Here is a 20,265-nt window from a genome sequence, read left to right as displayed (position 1 = left end):
CTGGAATCCTGAGAGAAAGAGAGAGAGAGAGAGAGAGAGAGAGAGAGAGAGAGAGAGAGAGAGAGAGACTGAGAGAGACAGACTGCAGATGCTGGAATCCTGAGCAAAAACGTGTTTTTTTTGGTGCTGGAGGATCTCAGCGGGCCAGGCAGTATGTGTGGAGGGATTGGACTGGCAACAAACAGTTCGTGCTGGGGCTCTTGTTCAGGCTGGGGATTCGGAGGCTGGTTTCACTCGGCACAGACGCTGTGGGCCGAAGGGCCTGTTTCCTGTGTTGTACTGTTCTGCATACGAGAGACTTCCCACCTTGTGACTGCTCTCAGCCCAACCCGAAAGTGCACAGCTGGGAGGGAGGGAGGAACTTGTTTGTGTGTGTGTGTGAGTGAGAGTGGGCAGGAGACAGCGCCTCTCCACCAGCACTGACTGTGCTGTCCGCAGTCAGACACTTGAACGTGCGAGCTCGGTGTCTAAGGGACTGACTCCTCCAGCCAGCCTGTGGTGCGAGGAGCGGCGGCTGACAAGCGGCTCACTCAGTAAGTGCAAACCAACCAAGCTGCCGGACTTGTGTGCTCTCAACAAGTGTCGGGCAGGCGGGCGGGCGGGCGCTGTGTGTTCACGCCAGAGTGATTGCAGTTGTTTTATTTGTAGTTGTAGCCGGCATAAGGCTGATAGTTTCCGGATCCCTCGGCTCCTGCTATGTGTGTGTGTGTGTGTGTGTGTCGGTCGGGGAGGGGAGGGGAGGCCGGGTTTGTACCAAGTGCCGCTGTTTAATAATTAACCCCCTCAGGAACAAACAGCTCAGCAAGAACTATTCCTGACGCCGGCTATTAATAAAGCGACGCCGCGGGAGATTTTCCAGGAGTTTGTGTATGTTTGTGTGTTGGAGGCAACTGATATTGGAAAACTGATTTGTTTTTTAAAAACACTTCCAAGACGCAACTTGGATTTCTATAGCGCCGCTCTCATCCCTCCCTTTCAGACACCCTGAGCCCTTTGCTAACCTGTCTAATTGTTTCTTTAAACATTGCAACTGTCCCTGCATCAACTACCTCCTCGGGCAGCTTGTTCCATACATTCACCACCCTTGGTGTGAAATAGTTGCCTCTCAGATTCCTATTCAATCTTTCCCCCCTCCACCTTAAAGCTATGTGCCCTCTGGTTCTCGATTCCCCTCGGCTGGGCAAGAGACTCTGTGCCCAGCAATGTGAGAGCGATTGACATTTGTGGCCTGTGATGTTAGTGGGATACTGGGGAACATCTGATATTGTGGAGGAATGTTGGCCTGTGGAATGCTGTAAAGAACTTGGGATGGAAGGAAACAAGGATCCGCAGGTGCTGGTTTACCAGGAAAAGGCACAGAAATGCTGGAGTAACGTACAGAGTCTCTTGCCCAGCCGAGGGGAATCGAGAACCAGAGGACACGTAGCTTTAAGGTGGAGAGGGGAAAGATTTAATAGGAATCCGAGAGTTAACTTTTTCACACCAAGGGTGGTGAATGTATGGAACAAGCTGCCCGAGGAGGTAGTTGATGCAGGGACTGTTGCAATGTTAAAGAAACAATTAGACAGGTTTAGAGGGATATGGGCCAAATGCAGACAGGTGGGACTAGTGTACATGGGACATGTTGGTCCGTGTGGGCAAGTTGGACTGAAGGGCCTGTTTCCATGCTGTTTGAATCAAACTGGAATCTGAAGAAGGGCCCTGACTCGAAATGGGCCCTGACTTGAAATATCACCTGTCCATGTTCTCCAAGATGCTGCCTGATCTGCTGAGTTACTCCAGCACTCTGTGTCATTCCTTGCATAGAAGGATATTGCCCTAACCATGGGGAAATGTTGAGCAGGCTAGGACTTTATTCCTTGGAGCACAGGAGGCTGAGAGATGACCTTACCGCGCTATATCAAACCATGAAAGGAACAGATAGAGTGAATGCACAGAACCTTTTTGCCAGGGTAGGGGAATCAAGAACCATAGGGCACAGTTTTAAGGTGAGAGGGGAAAGATATAATATAAACCTGAGGGGCAACTTTTTCACAAAGAAGGTGGTGCATATATGAACGAACTGCCAGATTATTTAGTTGAGGCAGTTTCAATAACACCATTTACAAGACATTAGGGCAGGTAAATAGATAGGAAAGGTTTAGATGGAGTATCTCAACTGGCAAGAATGAATTGGGCTGAAGGACCTATTTCTGAGTTGTATAACTCATGGATAATCTTTAGATTTAGAGATACAGTGCAGAACCAGGCCCTTCGGCCATGCCAACCATTGATTAGTTGTACACTAGCAATATCCTACACACTGGAGAAATTTACAATTTTCTCTGAAGCCAATTAACCTACACGTCTTTGGAGTATGGACGGAAACGGGTGCACCTGGGGAAAACCCACACAGTCCCGGGGAGAACGTACAAACTGTACAGTCAGGATCGATCCCAGGTCTCAGGTGCTGTAAGGCATCAACTCTACCGCTGCACCACAGTGCCACTCTGTGTAGTTTATAATCCAGGGGAGGTTGGCTGGTGTGGAGGAATTCCTATTAGAACTGGCAGCCCTGCTGCCAATACACAGTTGGACAACGTTACTGAAGAGAAGTACCACAGCAGCATCTGTTGACTGCACCCTCATTGTGCCCGTCCACTAGGAGTGATCACAGCGTCCAGCAGGTTCAAGAGCAGCTTCTGCCCAGCAACCATCAGGCTCTTGAACACTGCACAACACCAACCTAGGCAACTCTGATCCTCTGTGGACTTGTCTTTGTTTGCACTAGTATGGTTGCCTAGTATTACTGAATACTAGGGAATCAAGGACATAGGTTTAAGATTTAAGAGGAATCCAAGGGGTAACTTTTTTATACAAAGAGTGGTGGGTGTATGGAACAAGCTGCCAGAGGAGGTAGGAGAGGTAGGTACTATCGCAAAGTTTAAGAAACATTTAGGCAGGTACATGGATAGGATAGGTGTAGAGGGATATGGCCAAATGCAGGCAGGTGGGATTAGTGCAGATGGGACAAGTTGGTCAGTGTGGGCAAGTTGGGCCGAAGGGCCTGTTTCCAGACTCTATGACTCTATTAAGGTTATAAACATTGCATTATTGATTGTTATATACTTATCTGTGTATTCTTGAGTTTACGGGTACTTTCGGCTGTAGCAAGTAAGAATTTCATTGTTCTGTTGTGCGTACATATGACAATTAAACTCTTGACACCTGACCTCGGTGAACAGGGACGGGATATCAAAAGGAGGTCAGCAGATGTTTTAAGAAGTTTTAAAATGAAGAGGGTGAGACTTAGGGCAGATACCCTGAATGTGGACATGGGTAGCTGATGGCATGCAGACAGGACTGATGAAGAGGTCTGAGTGGAGATTATGGAGGTAGGGAGGGGTGTAGTGTTGGGAGGGAGTTTCAGAGATAGGGAGGGGTGGAGGAGCTGGAGGGAGTTACAGAGATAGGGAGGGAGTGGAGGAGCTAGCGAGGTTTAGAGATGGCGAGGGGTGGAGGAGCTGAGGGGGAAGGGGGGGGAGGTTACAGACATGAAGAGGTGTAGGTGCTGGAGGGGGTTACAGACACGGAGGGGTGTAAGAGCTGGAGTGGGTTGCAGGGAGGGGGGAATAGCGAATGGGTGCAGTGTGGTGCCCTCTCTTCTCAGCCGTTACGCCAGCTGCCCTTGCCTGTGTCCTGGCTCACAGTCTATCTCCTGGCCACTCACTCATTGCCTGAGCTGTTGAGTTACTCCAGCACTTTGAGTCTATCTTCACTCATTATCTCCCTTGCCGCCTGTGTAATCTCCCCACTGAACCTGATCTCCACCAGCCCTGCACCACAGCCTGTGCGGCAGGGTGTATTTATGGAGCGAGCTATTTCTGACCAGAGGAAGGACTCTTAGCATCTCTTCCCAGGGGAATATGTTCCCAGGCCACCTCTCCTCTGCTGAGGCGACAGCCAGGCTCTGTGGGGAGGGGGCTCTGACAATGAGGAGGGGCTGCTTTCAGCTGGTGGCACAGTGGCGCAGCGGTAGAGTTGCCGCCTCGCAGCGCCAGAGTCACGGGTTCGATCCTGATGAAGGGTGCTGTCTGTATGAAGTTTGTGCGTTCTCCCCGTGACTGCGTGGCTTTTCTCCGGGTGCTCCGGTTTCTTCCCACACTCCAAAGACATAGAGGTTTGTAGGTTAATTGGCTTGGTAAACTTGTGAAATTGTCCCTAGTGTGCAGGATAGTGCTAGTCCCTAGTGTGCAGGATAGTGCTAGTATACGGGGTGATCACTGGTCGGCATGGACTCGAGGGCTGAAGGGCCTGTTTCTGCACTGCATCTCTAAACTGTACTAAACTGCCTGGGAACCCGTGCAGGGCCTGTGTTGCTGGCATGGTTTAGGCCATGCAGTAGCCATGGTGACCAGCCACTTCTCCCTGCTGGCCTGGCTTGGGTTTGTCCAGCTGCTGCTGGTGGGGCTTGTGTGGAAGAGGGGGAGCTTGCATTTCTGTAGCCTCCTTCCTCTTCCTCCCACTGCTCCTCGAAGGCCTTGTCGCCTGGTGAAGCCTCGCCACCCTCGTCAGAAATGCAGCAGCTACTCTGTACGGAGAGGTAGAGGAGGGCGAGAGAGGCTTGTTACAGGCAGGCTGTAGGAAGCAGAAGTGTCTGAGACCACAGAGGGCAGGGGCTTGAAGTGAGAAGTTTCGACGGGATGTGAGGAGGAATTGAGGAAGTTTGGACTGTAACACATTCTGGGGGGGGGGGGGGGGGTGGAAGATGAAGGCAGGAACTCTAACAACATTTGAGAATCATCGATCTCAAATGTCTTTGATCAGCCAACACATGGACGGCTACGGACCAAGTGTGATTAGTGTTGATGAGCACTTGATGGTTGTCTGGAATGTCGGGCAAAGTGCCAGTTTCCATGCTGGATCTCTCAATGACTTTACCTTGTTTCTGTGTTGTATGACTTGAGGTTTCTGGTTGCACAAGATGTTGGTGAGGACTCTCACGTCTCAAAATGTTACCTCATTTAGTTTATTGTCACGTGTACTGAGATACAGTGAAAAGCTTTTTTGTTGCGTGTTGTTCAGTCGGCAAAAAGACAATACATGATTACAATCAAGCCGTCTGCAGTGGACAGATACAGGATAAAGGGAATAATGTTTAGCGCAAGATAAATTCCAGTAAAGTCCAATCAAATATAGTCCGGGGATCTCCAATGAGGTAGATGGTAGGCCAGGACCACTCTCTAGTTGGTGATAGGAAGCTTTAGTTGCCTGATAACAGCTGGGAAGAAAGTGTCCCTGAATCTGGAGGTGTGTGTTTTCACTTCTGTACCTCTTGCCTGATGGGAGTGGGGAGAAGAGTGAGTGACCAGGGTTAGACTGATCCTTGATGATGCTGGTGGCCTTGCCGAGGCAACGAGGGGCAGATGGAGTCAATGGAAGGGAGGCTAACCATTTCCACGTTCCCCAGAGATGTTGCCTGACCTGCTGAGTTACTCCAGCACTTTGTGTTCCTTGCTAATAGAGTATGTGTTGACAATTGTGTTTGGCAGGTTTGATGCTGGTAATGGTTTATTATTGTCACGTGTACTGAGATCCAGTGAAAGGCTCTTGTTTGTGTGCTACGCAGTCAAATCATATCATGCATGAGTAAATCACACCTTACATAAACTTGTTTCAGGTCTTTTGGGAATGCCTGAGCAGCGAGGATCAAGGTGAACTTATAGATGAATATATTTGGATTTCCAGAAGGCAAGCAGCAAGGTATCACGTTAAAGGTGACTGCGCAAGCCCTTGTTGAATTGGGGCTATTCTATTGGCATAGTTAAGGGATCAGTTAACTAACAAACTGTGCAAAGGAAACTGGTCATTCAGTTTAGAGATACAACTTGGAAACAGGCCCTTCGGCCCACCGAATCCATGCTGACCAGCGATCATCCCATGCTCTAATATTATCCTGCACACTACAATTTACCAAAGCCAATTAACCTACAAACCTACACATCTTTGGGATGTGGGAGGAATCTGAAGCACCCAGAGAAAACCCACGCGGTCGCAAAGAGAATGTACAAACTCCTTACAGACAGCATCCATAGTCAGGATCGAACCAAGGTCTCTGGCACTGTAAAGGATTTGTTTAGATTGGTAATGAGTAACTACCCACAGGGCTCTAGTCTCCAGTCTAATTTAATCAAAGTTAATGACTTGGATGAAAGACAGGACGATATGGAAACGTAAGACTGCAGATGCTGGCATCTTGAGCAAAACACAAAGTGCCTGAGGAATTCAGCAGGTCAGGCAGCCTCTGGAGGGAATTCCAGCTAGCATTTTAGGTCGGCATCCTTCTTCAGACTGCAGTGAGTCTGGGTCTAGGTCAGACCAGGGTCGGAGAGGAGAATGTGTTTGTCACAATTTCCTTCATGGAATCACAGAGGCCCTCTTCAGAGAGAGGAGGAGAACTTTTTCAAAGTAGGATTACCTTGAGGATATTTCACAGCGGAACAGCAAAATGTTGGCACAAGGAACTGCAGATGCTGAAATCGCCAGCAAAACAAAGTGCTGGAGGAACTCAACGGCTCAGACAACGTCTGTGGAGGGAATGGACCGACTATGTTTTGGGTTGGGACCCGATTTCAGACGGAAGTATATCCTCAGATGAGACAAACACAAAGTGCTGGAGTAACTCAGCAGGTCAGGCAGCGTCCTTGGAGAAAATAGATAGGTGACGTTTTTGGTCGGGATCCTTCTTCAGATGAAAAAGTCTGAAATCGTTAGACAGATGAAGGGTCCCGACCCAAAACTTCACCTATCCATGTTCTGACCTATCCTGATCCGTGGTTATTCCAGCATTTTGTGACTATCTTTGGTGTAAATCAGCCAATGAACCTGCAAAGGATGGTTTGCAGAAATGTTGCTGATGAAGTGGAATGTGTGTGTGTGTGGGGCCGGATGGTATTCCAGGGCGGGCCCTCAGAGCGTGTGCTGATCAACTGGCAGGGGTGTTCACCAACATCTTCAACCTCTCTCTGAGTCAGTCTGTGGTTCCCACCTCCTTCAGAGCATCCATCATCGTTCCTGTTCCAAAGAAACCAGTTTAAATGACTACCGTCCTGTTGCACTGACATCAGTCATCATGAAGTGCTTCGAGCGACTAGTCAAAACTCACATCTGCTCCTCTCTCCCTGACACCTTGGACCCTCTTCAGTTTGCATATAGACCAAACAGGGCCACGGACGATGCCATCGCCATGGCAATACATACTGCGCTCACCCACCTGCACAAAGGAAATACATATGTGAGAATGCTCTTTATTGACTACAGCTCGGCATTCAACACTATTATTCCCTCAAAACTCATCCCCATGCTCCTGGAGACCCCCATCTGCGGATGGCTATTCGATTTCCTGCCGGGCAGGCCCCAGGTGGTGAGAATTGGCAGTCACACCTCTTCCTCACTGATCCTCAACACAGGCACACCACAGGGCTGTGTGGTCAGTCCTCTCCTGTACTCCCTGTTCACGCACGACTGTACTGCTAAGCACAGCTCAAACATCATCCTAAAGTTTGCTGATGACACGACCATCTTGGGCCTCATCACAGACAACAATGAGACGGCCTACAGAGAGGAGGTAAAGGCACTAAACAGTTGGTGCCAGGAAAATAACATCTCTCAATGTCAGCAAAACTAAAGAGATGATGGTGGACTACAGGAGACAGCAGGGGAGTGGACACCTCCCCATCCACATCAGTGATGCTGAGGTTGAAAGGGTCAGCAGCTTTAAGTTCCTTGGTGTGCACATCACTGAGGACCTTTCCTGGACACTGCACACGGACACAATAACATAGAAGGCCCACCAGCGGCTCTTTTTCCTGAGAAGACTGAGGAAGTTTGGCATGAACGCCAGCATCCTCACAAACTTCTACAGATGCACCATCAAGAGCCTGCTGACGGGCTGCATTACAGTCTGGTACAGGAACTGTTCTGCCCACAGCCATAAATCACTACAGAGAGTGGTGAAGACTGTACAGCACATCACTGGCAACTGTCTCCTGGCCATTCAGGACATTTTCTACCGGCGGTGCCTGCGGAAGGCACGCAGCATCATCAAGGACCACAGCCACCCAGCACGCAGGCTGTTCTCCATGTTACCGTCAGGCAGACGATACAGGAGTATGGCTGCACGTACCACCAGACTGAAGAACAGTTTCTACCACCAGGCCATCAGGCTTCTGAACTCATAAACACATTTCACATCATATATGTTGATTATTTTAATATTATCTTTTTACCTTACTAATGTCATTTTTTCATCTTATTTATCCTTGGAATATTACTGCTGAGGTGACCCGTTGTCTTGTCAAATACATTTCATTGTACTGTTGACCCTGTGTCAACCTACATACAACCTACATTGTCCACTTTATAACAAGTTGTAAAACAGAACTTTGTGTAAATGGAGAGAATGCAGAATGTCCAGTGCCCAGAGAACAGTCGCTGAAACAGAAGGTCAGTGATTAGGAGCCATGTATGACGGAGAAGGAACGTGGACTGTGGTCACTATTGGGTAGATTAAGATAAGGCAGACTTGCTGTAACTGTTGCAGCAGGGAACTGCAGATGCTGGTTTAAACCAAAGATAGACACAAAATGCTGGAGTAACTCAGCGGGCCGGGTAGCATCTCTGGGTAGAATGAATGAGCGCCGCCTTCAGACAGACAGGGATTAGACAGGTTAGATTCGGGGAAAAATGTTCCCCATGTTGGGGGAGTCCAGAACCGGGGGTTATAGTGTAAGAATAAGGGGTAGGCCATTTAGGACTGAGAGGAGGAAAACCTTTTTCGCCCAGCGAGTTGTGAATCTGTGGCATTTTCTGCCACAGAGGCAGTGGAGGCCAATTCACTGGATGCTTTCAAGAGAGGGTTAGATATAGCTTTTAGGGCTAACTGAATCAAGGGATATGGGGAGAAAGCAGGAACGGGGTACTGATTTAGGATGATCAGCCATGATCATATTGAATGGTGGTGCTGGCTCAAAGGGCCGGATGGCCTATTCCTGCACCTATTTTCTATGTTTCTATCCAAAGATGCTGCCTGTCCCCGCTGAGTTACTTCAGCATTTTGTGTCTATCTTGCTGCAACCGTAACGGAAATGGTCTGACCACAAGTGGTACTGGTGTTGGTATTGGTTTACTTTGGTCACGTGTATCGAGAGACAATGAAAGATGTTGTGTGCTGTCAGTGCACAGCTTTCCCTGCTTTATTTATAGGTTTCACTCTCATCGGAGGCAGTTCACTGAATGATCACAAGGCACATTTCTCGTATAATGAGTTGAGCAGATCCTGGGTCGAAGTGGGTGGTGAGGAGGGCCTTTGGCTTGCCTGCATTCACGGGTCGGGCCACTGACTACAGGAGACCTCTTGAGCAGTTGTTTAGTACGGCAGCCAGTGGTAATAGGGTGAAGGCAAAAGAATGGGGTTGAGAGGGAAAGATAGATCAGCCATGATTGAATGGCGGAGTAGACGTGATGGGCTGAATGGCCTTATTCTGCTGCTGGAGTTTATGAACATGAAACTATTGGTGAGACAGCACTTGGGGTATCTTGTTCAGTTCTGGCCAGCACAGTACAGGAAGGTGGAGAGGGTGCAGAGAAGCTCTTCAAGATGGTCGGCGGGACCGGGGGACTTGAGTTATAAGGGCGAGACTGGACAGGCTGGAACTGTTTTCCCTGGAGGGAAGGAGGCTGAGGGGTGACCTTTTAGAGGTTTAATAAATCATGAGGGGCATCGATGGGGTTGACAGTCCCAGGCTTTTTTTCCCCCAAGGCTGGGGAGTCTAAAACCAGAGGGCATGGGTTTGAGGTGAGAGGGGAAAGATGGAAAGATTTAAAGGGGTCCCGAGGTGCAGGTTTCTCACAGAGGCTGCCGTTAAAATGGAACCAGCTGTCGGAGGAAGTGTTGGGGGCTTATTCCCTCCACCACTCTCTCCCCGCTCCACTCCCCACACAGCCTGTATTTCCATTCCCTTCATACCCATCACCCAGTTTTTTACCCCTCCTCCACCTGCTATCTCCCACTGCTCCCCACTCTGTGTCCACCATTTGTCAGCCTCTCCTCCCTCCCCCGGGGTTCCTTCCACCCACCGTCCCTCCAACTGGTTCAACATTTCTCTCCCCACTTTCCTCTCTCATCAGATTCCACCATCTGCACCCTTTTGCCTTCTCCGCTGATCAACTCCAGCCCCAGTTACTCTCTCCACCTCGCGTTACTCTCTCCACCTCCCTCCAGTTACTCTCTCCACCTCGCGTTACCCTCTCCACCTCGCGTTACTCTCTCCACCTCCCTCCTGTTACCCTCTCCACCTCGCGTTACCCTCTCCACCTCGCGTTACCCTCTCCACCTCGCGTTACCCTCTCCATCTCCCGTTACCCTCTCCACCTCGCGTTACTCTCTCCACCTCGCGTTACTCTCTCCACCTCGCGTTACTCTCTCCACCTCGCGTTACTCTCTCCACCTCGCGTTACTCTCTCCACCTCGCGTTACTCTCTCCACCTCGCGTTACTCTCTCCACCTCCCGTTACTCTCTCCACCTCGCGTTACTCTCTCCACCTCGCGTTACTCTCTCCACCTCCCGTTACTCTCTCCACCTCGCGTTACCCTCTCCACCTCGCGTTACCCTCTCCACCTCGCGTTACTCTCTCCACCTCGCGTTACTCTCTCCACCTCCCGTTACTCTCTCCACCTCGCGTTACCCTCTCCACCTCGCGTTACCCTCTCCACCTCGCGTTACCCTCTCCACCTCGCGTTACCCTCTCCACCTCGCGTTACTCTCTCCACCTCGCGTTACTCTCTCCACCTCGCGTTACTCTCTCCACCTCGCGTTACTCTCTCCACCTCGCGTTACTCTCTCCACCTCGCGTTACCCTCTCCACCTCGCGTTAATCTCTCCACCTCGCGTTACTCTCTCCACCTCCCTCCCGTTACTCTCTCCACCTCCCTCCAGTTACTCTCTCCACCTCCCTCCAGTTACTCTCTCCACCCTTCCTCCCACCTGACTCGTCTTCCAATCAACCCCTCCTCGCCTGTATCTGCCAGTCCCTTGCCCCACCCCTTCTCCTCGCCTCTCTCCACCACCTATCTCTCCGTTACTCCATCAGTCTGAAGAAGGGCCCAACCTGAAATGTCACCTGCTCATGTCCCCCCACAGATGCTGTCTGACCCGCTGAGTTCCTCCAGCACTTTGTTTTTCTTAAAAAAATACTCCAAGATATAGCTTTCCTTGATTCATTTAATCTTGCCGATATAAAGGGAGCCATGTCACAAGTCAAAATACTATCATCTCCGCAGTCTATATCTCTGATGGTGGTTTGGGGAATGCCCACGTGCTCCAGGTTTATTAACGTTTGGCGAGATAGATGTTTAACCATTTTGGGTATGTGCAGAATCCATTGCGGAATCAGGCCTCTGAATTTAGCAATAAGGCAAAACTCCACCACACCTAATAACCCGCTATCAGAAAATCCCAGCCACAGCAAGAATGTCATTAGGTTGGAAAGGATGCAGAGGAAATTAACCAGGATGCTTCATGGGCTTGAGTTACAGGGGGATGTTGGATAGGCTGGTACCTTTGTCTTTGGAGTGTAGGAGGCTGGGGTGACTTTATTGACGTGTACAAGATCACAAGGGTCATGGATAAAGTGAAAGCTCGCAGTCTTTTTTCCAGGATAGAGGATTCTAAAACTAGAGGGCACAGGCTTAAAATGAGAGGAGAGAGATTTCGGAGCGACCTCTGGGGCAATTTTTCACTTGGAGGGTAGTTTGTATCTGGAATGAACTACCAGGGGAAAGGAAGAAAACAATTATGACTTTTAAAGATATTTGGATAGATCAATGGATAGGAAGAGTTTAGAAAGTTGTAGCCCAGACTAGCCCAGAATGGCAACTTGGTCAGCATGGGTAAGGTGGGCTGAAGGGCCTGTTTCTTTCCTGTGCATCTCTACAGCTCTAAAGGTTTTCTGATGCGGAAGCTTTGTCTGTAGCAGAGTTATAATTCGCCTGATATTATCAAAAGTACAGATGAATTGTGAGGCAATTGGGTGTGATAGACACTGGTTCTCTTGTAGATGACTCGTTCTGAGTTGTTGCTCAGAAAGGTGTCCAAATGCTGCTGGGCTGATTTAAGAGTTTGAAATACGTCCAAAACTCTTTTGGAAACTCAAAACAGATTTTGAATAAAACAACATTGGGTTCCCGTATCCATTAGCAAGAGTGAGCGAGGTTTTCTAGCACCCCGACCTCGACCGTGACCCGCAGGACAAGTCTTGACTCTTAAATACAGACCAAACAAAAATGGTGGAAACACTCGGCAAGTGAAGCAGCGTCTGTGGAAGGAGAAATGGTTTGTGTTCCAGGTCTGCCACGTTTGTCGGAGCAGGGAGAGAGAGAGAGAAAGAGATAAGTAAGTTTTCAGTGGAAGTGGTGGGGGTGGGTCGTGTAGACAAAGGTCCTGGCACAATTAAAACAGCACCCTAGTGTGTTAAACTGCTTCACACAGTCGCAGAGGTTTGTAATGATCGTATCAGTTCAGGGAAACTTCTCTTGCAGTACCTGAAAATTAATAAAATATTGCAGTTAAATGAGGACAGCAGGGTTGATGCATGTGCTGTGAGAGTGTGAGAGTGCTCTCTGATGTGTGGAGAGAGAAAGAGTGTGTTTATGTCTGTATGTGTATAAACGTGTGTGTGTTTGTGCATGTGTGTCTTATCATGAGTGACTTTAAGCAGTTATCATGGGTGACATTAAGCAGTTATCATGGGTGATATTAATCTACATAGAGATTGGGCCAACCAAATTAGTGGTGCTGAGGAGGAGGATTTCCTAGAATGTATTTGGGATGGTTTTTTAAACCAATATGTAAAAGATACGATGGGAAGACAGGCTATCCTAGACTGGGTATTGTGTAATGAGGTATTTATTCACAATTCTGGAGTAACTCAGCAGGTCAGGCAGCATCTCAGGAGAGAAGGAATGGGTGACGTTTCGGGTCGAGACCCTTCTTCAGACTGTAGGGTTGGTAGGATTAGTTAGCGATCTTGTTGTGCAAAGCCCATTGGGCAACAGTGACCATCACATGGTGGAATTCTGCAACAGGATGGAGAGTGACACGGTTAATCCAGCGACTAGGGTCCTGAACTTGAATAGAGGAGGCTTTGAAAGTATGAGATGGGAATTGGCTAGGATAGACTGGCAAATTATACTTAAAGGGTTGACGTTGGAGATGTAATGGCAAAGATTTAAAGACCGCATGGATGAACTCCAAAAATTGTTCAACCCTGTCGGGCGAAAAAAATAAAACGGGGAAGGTGGCTCAACCACGGCTAATGAGGGAAATCAAGGATAGTGTTAAATCCAAGGAAGAGGCATATAAATTGGCCAAAGGAAGCAGCAAACCAGAGGACTGGGAGAAATTTCGAACTCAACAGAGGAGGACAAAGGGGTTAATTAAGAGGGGGGGGGAAAGAGCATGAAAGAAAGCTTGCGGGGAATATAAAATTAGACTCTAAAAGCTTCTTTGGATATGCAAAAAGGAAAAGATTAGTGAAGACAAATGTAAGTCCCTTACAATCATAGGCGGGTGAATTTATAATGGAAAACAAAGAAGTGGCAGAACTGTTAAACGCGTACTTTGTTTGTGTCTTTAGTGAACCAATCTCCCAGAAATACTAGGGGACCGAGGATCTAGTAGGAGGGAGCAACTAAAGGGAATCCATATTAGTCAGGAAATGGTGTTAGGTAAACTGTTGGGACTGAAGGCAGATAAATCCCCAAGGCCTGATAGTCTGCATCCCAGAGTACTCAAGGAGGCGGCCCTAGAAATCATTGATGCTTTGGTGATCATTTTCTAATGTTCTCTCGACTCTGACTACCCTCCAGTCCACAGGAACTGATCCAATATAACCCTATTTTTTAAGAAAGGCGGGAGAGAGAAAACGGGGAATTGGGGAGATGATGAAAGAATGGGTCTACTAGGCTTTTATTCACTGGAATTTAGAAGGATGAGAAAGGATCTTATAGAAACATATAAAATTCTTAAATGATTGGACAGGCTAGATGCAGCAAAAATGTTCTTGATGCTGGGGGAGTCCAGAACCAGGAGTCACATTTTAAGAATAAGGGGTACGCCATTTAGGACTGAGATGAGGAAAAACATCTTCACCCAGAGAGTTGTGAATCTGTGAAATTCTCTGCCACAGAAGGCAATGGAGGCCAATTCACTGGATGTTTTCAAGAGAGAGTTAGATTTAGCTCTTGGGGCTAAAGGAATCAAGGGATATGGGGAAAAAGCAGGATCAATGTACTGATTTTAGATGATCAGCCGTGATCATATTGAATAACGGTGATGGCTCGAAGGGCTGATTGGCCTACTCCTGCACCTAATTTTCTATGTTTCTATATACATGACGCGCGTGCGCGTGTGTGTGTGTGTGTATGTGTGTGTGTGTGATCATGTCTGTGTTTGTGTATGTCTGTGTATGTCTGTGTGCCTATGTATATGTCTGTGTTGATGTGCGTGTGTATACACACACACACACGTGTGTGTGTGTGTCTCTCTGTGTGATGCCTTCCACAATGTGACATCATTAAGTTCATTAACTTGAAAATAATTCCTGTAGCGTTGCTACTGGCATTGAGGGCGATTTCTAATTAATGAATTGGTATCAGTCTCGCAGTATTGTATTACTGTAACTAATGTGAGGAAATGAAAGATAAACTACTTAGCGAGAATTTAAGCAGCAAAGAGGTTTTAATAAACTTTCAGGAAATTGATTGGTTTCCTTTTGAAGCTGTTTAAATCTAGAAATAATTTATCAGCTGGATGGGATCCTGCTAAAGATACAAACGAGGACAGGAACCAGACCATTGGCTCAGTGGCAAAGAGGATGGGTCTTGGCTATGGACAGTTCTAATAAGCCTTGTCCCTCTAGATGCCCCCCCGAGTCTCACACCATCTGACTTCAGAGGCAAGCGAGAGTCTAGAGCGTTTAATTGTCATGTATACTGACTGCGGAAAAGTGACATTCTCACGTGCAACAGCACAACAAGTCTGTAACCACAATATACACAGATAAGTTATCATAAACAAAAAAATCAATAAACTAATAACCACAATACAAGTATTTAAAAAACTAAAGTCCTTGGTGCAACCAAAGGCAGGTCCATAGATCGTAACTGAGGTTAGTGTCGTGCAGTGTTCCAGACCCTGCTGGTTGTTGGGAGGAAGTTGTTCCTGAACCTGCTGGTCATGGTTTTCAGACTCTTGTACCTTCTTCCCGTTGGTGCGTGTGAAATGAGAGTGTGGCCAGGGTGATGTGGATCTTTGATATTGGCTGCCTAAGGCCTAGAGGCTGCAGCATGGAAGCAGGTCCTTCAGCCCAACTGTGTAGGAAGGAACTGCAGATGCTGGTTTAAACTTCAGCCCAACTCATCCATGCCCACCTTGATGCCCCATTTAGGCTTGTTGCATTTGCCCACCTTTGGCCTTTCCTGTCAAAGTCTTTTAAATGTTGTTATTCTAAATCTAACACCGTTGCCTCAACGCCACTGGGTCTAGAGCCTGGACCCCTCCCCAACTGCACAGTTGGAGTACCTTCACCGGAAGGACTGTAGCTGTTCAAGAGAACAGCTCACCGTACCTTCTTTGGGGAGAAAGTGGATGGGCAAGCTTAAGGTGTGGTTCTGCCCTTCCAACCTACCTCATTATGGACATTGGACTTTCTCTTTAGATTAGTTTAGATACACAGCGCGGAAACAGGCCCTTTGGCCCACCGAGCCCCGCACTGACCAGCGATCCACGAACACTAGGACTATCCTACGCACTAGGGACAATTTACAATCTTTACCGAAGCTAAATAACATACAAACCTGCACGTCTTTGGAGTGTGGGAGGAAACCGGAATACCCGGGGAAAGCCCACGGGGAGAGTGTAGAAAGTCCGTACGGCAGAACCCGTAGTCGGGATCGAACCCGTGTCTCTGGCCCAGTAAGGCAGCAACTCTACCACTGCACCACCATGCAGCCCATAACTCACTTTTTCTCTTTGACTGTTATGCTACAATGTTGTAAACTATATTCTGCACAGTGGTATATTTCTCTTTGCCAGCTGTTGTACTTGCGTATGTCATGATTTGACTGAGTCGCATGCAACGTTTTTCACCGCATCCTGTTATATACCATAACAATAAGTGGTTCTAAGTAGACCAGAGAGTTGATTTATTTCCCTAATATATACATTTTCAATTTTACAACATGACGTTCATTTACGTCATTCGCTGAATATGATTTATCTCTGCACTTGCCTGGAGTATTCACATGATGTCAACATGATATCAACCCACCATTCACAACATACCATCAGTGGTCAGTTGGAAAGGTTTACACAGGGCCGGGCCTCTCAGTATCCAATGGCAGGAGGACCCTAGACTGTGGTCCTTCCCCAAAGAGCTGTCGTGTCTCTTCATCACATCCCTCGGCACAAACTGCTAACCCCCGGAATGTGCCAGCCGCCACCATTCCCTCACGGGCGGCTCCAGTACCTGGAAAACCACCAGGTTTCCGGGCAGACCACTGTCTGTTGAAATATGATGCCAATTTAAACTAAGCTCCTTTGCCTGCACGTGATCCATATCCCTTCATATCCACCCGCCCATCTAAAGGCCTCATAAAACCGCTGCTTTTCCAACTCTGAGAAACCTCCGTGATGGAATTGGAAGCTGATGTTATCATCTCGGAGTGTGACAGCACAGAGTTATGGAGTCATAGACCTGAAGACCTTGGAAATGTGCCATTCGCCCCACCTTGCCCATGCTGACCATGTTGACACACAGGGCTGGTCCCATTTGCCTGCATTTGCATAGCCTTCTCAGCCCTTCCTATCCATATATCTGTTCAAATACCTTTTAAAAGTCAAAATCGTATCCGCCTCCATAGCTTCCTCTGGCAGCTCGTTCCAGATACGGACTACCTTCTGAGTGAAAGGTCGCCCTGAGGTCCCTCTTAAATCTTTCCTCTCTCATTTTAAGCATGTGCCCTCTACTCTGGGAGAAAGATAGTACGCATTCACTTTATTCCCCCCCCCCCTCTCATGATCTTGTGCACCTCAATAACATCACCTCTGAGCTTCCTACACTCCAAAGATAAAAGTCCTGAACTATCCAACCTCCCGATAACTCGAGCTAGCAAGCCCAGGCAACATTCTGGTGAATCTCTTCTGCACCTTCTCCAACTTAAAATGACATCCTTTCTATAGTTGGGGGACTAGAACTGCACACTGTCACTCCAAGAGTGGTCCTACCAAAGACGGCTCTCGATACCCCTCCCAGTGAAGGCCCTTGTTGTTGGGTACATCATTCTCAGAACTGCCATTTAATGGACTTTGCTGCCCTTGATAAGTTTCATTGACTTATTGTTGTTTCGACTTTGCTTTGATCGTATCCGGAGTTTCATTCTGGGAATGTAGCCCTAATCTTCCTCTGAAGCAAGTCTCGATATGACAAGCCTCCGTGATGTCGACAAGCTCGGCTTGTTTCTTCGGTCTGACTTTCATCGGCGGGAGCTGTTCAGACCAGTTTCATTACATGTCTATCACTTGCACACAGGATGAACTGGTAAAACAGCAAGCTGAACATTTGGGGCTCGGAAAGCTGCTTCAGGAGGCAAGGGAAGGGCGGGAGGTGCAGAGAGAGAGAGAGAGTTCCAGAGCTCTGGGTCACCAAGGGTGGAGCCATCATTATAACCCAGTGGCTGATATTGGAGAAATGCAGAGGGCTTGGTAAAAGTTATTAGGCTAAGTGGAGTCACAGTCATGACAAGAGTTTGACGTCAGTTGAAAATAAGGATATAAATGTTAAAGTTTAGGTATTTTCACACAGTACATGGAAGGATGGAGGGTGGGTGTAGTTATATATTGATGTCAAGACTCGAGTCAAGTGTGTTTCATTTTCAAAAGTGTTGGCAACAGAAGAATAAAATTCTTTCTTGCTGCAGCTTAACTGGCTTGTTATGACAATAACACACAGATAAATATATAATAATTTATAATACAATAAATTTATATGTGTAATACTAGGTAACCATAACAGTGCAGATCTGTAGTCTGTTGTGCAACCAAAGACGGTCCATAGAAGATCATAGTTGCTGAGGCTGGTGTTGTGCAGTGTTCAAGATCCTGATGGTTGCTGAAAAGAAACTGTTCTTGAATCTGGCATCACGGTTTTCCGGCTCCTGTACCGTCTTCCTGATGGGAGTGTCAAAATGGGAGCATGGCCAGGATAGTGTGAGTCTTTGATGATATCTGCTGCCTTTCTGAAGCAGCGCCTTCTATAGATACCTTTGATAGTGGGGAGTTCAATACCTGTGATGGACCGGGCAGTGTCTGCACTCTGGTAGTTCGAGTTGCTGAACCAGGCTGTGATTCAACCAGTCAGTATGCTCCCTACCTACACCTGTGGAAGTTTGATAGAGTATTCGGCAACATACTAAATCTCCTCAATCTTCTAAGGAAGTCGAGGCGTTGATGAGCTTTCTTTGTGATTGCGTGAATGTGCAGGGCCCAGAACAGATCTTCAGAGATTTACACATCCAGGAACTTGAAGCTGTTGACTCTCTCGACCGCCGTGCCAAACGATCGATGCGGACAGGTTCATGGATCCCTGACTTCCCCCATCTGAAGTTAACAATCAGTTCCTTGGTCGTGCTGATGCAGATTGTTGTTGTGGCACCACTCAGTCAGATTATCAATCAATCTTAGAGTCGTAGAGTCTTGCAGCGTGGAAACAGGCCCTTCGGTCCAACTTGCCCACAGCGGCCAACGTGCCCCATCTACACGAGCCGCACCTGCCTGCGTTTGACTCTTATCCCTTTAAACCTGTTCTAGCCAAGTACCTGTCTAAATGTTTCATAAATGTTGCATTAGTACCTGCCCCAACTGCCTCCTTTGGCAGCTCGTTCCATACACCCACCACCCTTTGTGTAAAAAAAAAAGTTACCCTTCCGATTCCTATTAAATCTTTCCCCCTTCACCTTAAACCTCAAACCTCAAAACTTAGTTTTCTTACTTGCCTGTTACTCCTGCATCCTAGCCTTTGGTGAATCATTAACTAGGGAACCCAGATCTCATCTCATCTGCCCTTTGGTCTTTGAGTCACTGAGCTACTCAAGCTTTGTTTCTCTCATTTTCTCTATCAAGACCTTTCACTCATTAAAATGTAAACCTTACTTCCGGACTGGGGTGTTTACCATCCGTTGTGTTGTATGTTGAGGTAACAACACTTCCTTGTTGTTGATCGTTGGCAGATGGTCGGTGTGAGTTGCCATGGTTTCTCGGCCCAGGGGTAAGGGTTCAGAGAGAATTGGCCACTCTGCCAATCGCCAGAAACCCCTCCTCCAAACTAAGCTCGCGTTGCCCGGACTCTCGATGTTGCAGGGTGGGGGAATGTTGATTAAGGTGCCCCCCTCCCCTCCCCTCCCCTCACCTCCCCTCCCCTCCAGATGGGTCTGTGGTTTGTGCTGTGTCAGCAAAAAAAAAGGAAAGCTGCTGGAGGTACTCAGCAGGTCAGGCAGCATCCGTGGAGGGAAGTGGACAATCAACGCTTCAGGTTGAGACCCTTCGACGATGCAAAGACAGAACTTGAATGAGAGGGGATGAACAAAATGAGAGGGGATGAACAAAACTGAACCCCTTTTGTCAGCTGCAGGGCAGAGGACAGGATTAATTTTTCAGCTTAAAGATATGGCGCGGAAACAGGCCCTTTGGCCCACTGAGTCCGTGCCGACCAGCGATTTAAAAAAAATAAATATATATATATATATGTTTTTTCTTACCCCCCCACCCCCCCCCCCAACATACTCTCACTATCCTACAGACTAGGGACGATTTACAATTTTTACAGAAGTCAATTAACCCTCAAACCTGTATGTCTTTGGAGTGTGGGAGGAAACCGGGAGCACCCGGAGAAAACCCACGCAGGTCACTGGGAGAAGGCACAACCTCCATACAGCCAGCATCTGGGTCTCTGGTGCTGTAAGGCAGTGACTCTACCGATGTGCCACCTAGTCCATTGTTGCTTTGGTTAATATTGCCCTGGGATAGAATTCTCCTGTGGCTCTTCAAGACTGTGGTCTGAGTAATATCAACCAAAGCAATGATGCAGTCTGGACAGAGTTGACCCTGTCCACATCCCGGGGCCTTGAGTTAACACCTCATCGTGCAATTGATGCACCTGAAGCCTGCTTGG

General features: G+C 47.9%; 1 protein-coding gene across 3 annotated transcripts in view; it reads left to right on the top strand.

Moving 5' to 3' along the window:
- Window positions 1-416: 416 nt before the first annotated feature.
- The window catches only part of mical2b (microtubule associated monooxygenase, calponin and LIM domain containing 2b), a 187,367-nt gene continuing 167,518 nt past the window's right edge, over window positions 417-20,265 (top strand). For all 3 annotated transcript variants that reach the window (XM_078415258.1, XM_078415256.1, XM_078415257.1), the window contains exon 1: window positions 417-533. The gene's annotated coding sequence lies outside the window, so the exon portion shown is untranslated. The remainder of the gene's footprint in view (window positions 534-20,265) is intronic.

This window comes from Rhinoraja longicauda, chromosome 18, assembly GCF_053455715.1.
Source record: "Rhinoraja longicauda isolate Sanriku21f chromosome 18, sRhiLon1.1, whole genome shotgun sequence".
NCBI classification, from domain to species: Eukaryota; Metazoa; Chordata; class Chondrichthyes; order Rajiformes; family Arhynchobatidae; genus Rhinoraja; species Rhinoraja longicauda.
Note: the sequence above shows the minus strand (reverse complement) of the source record. Positions and strands in the feature narration are given on the sequence as shown.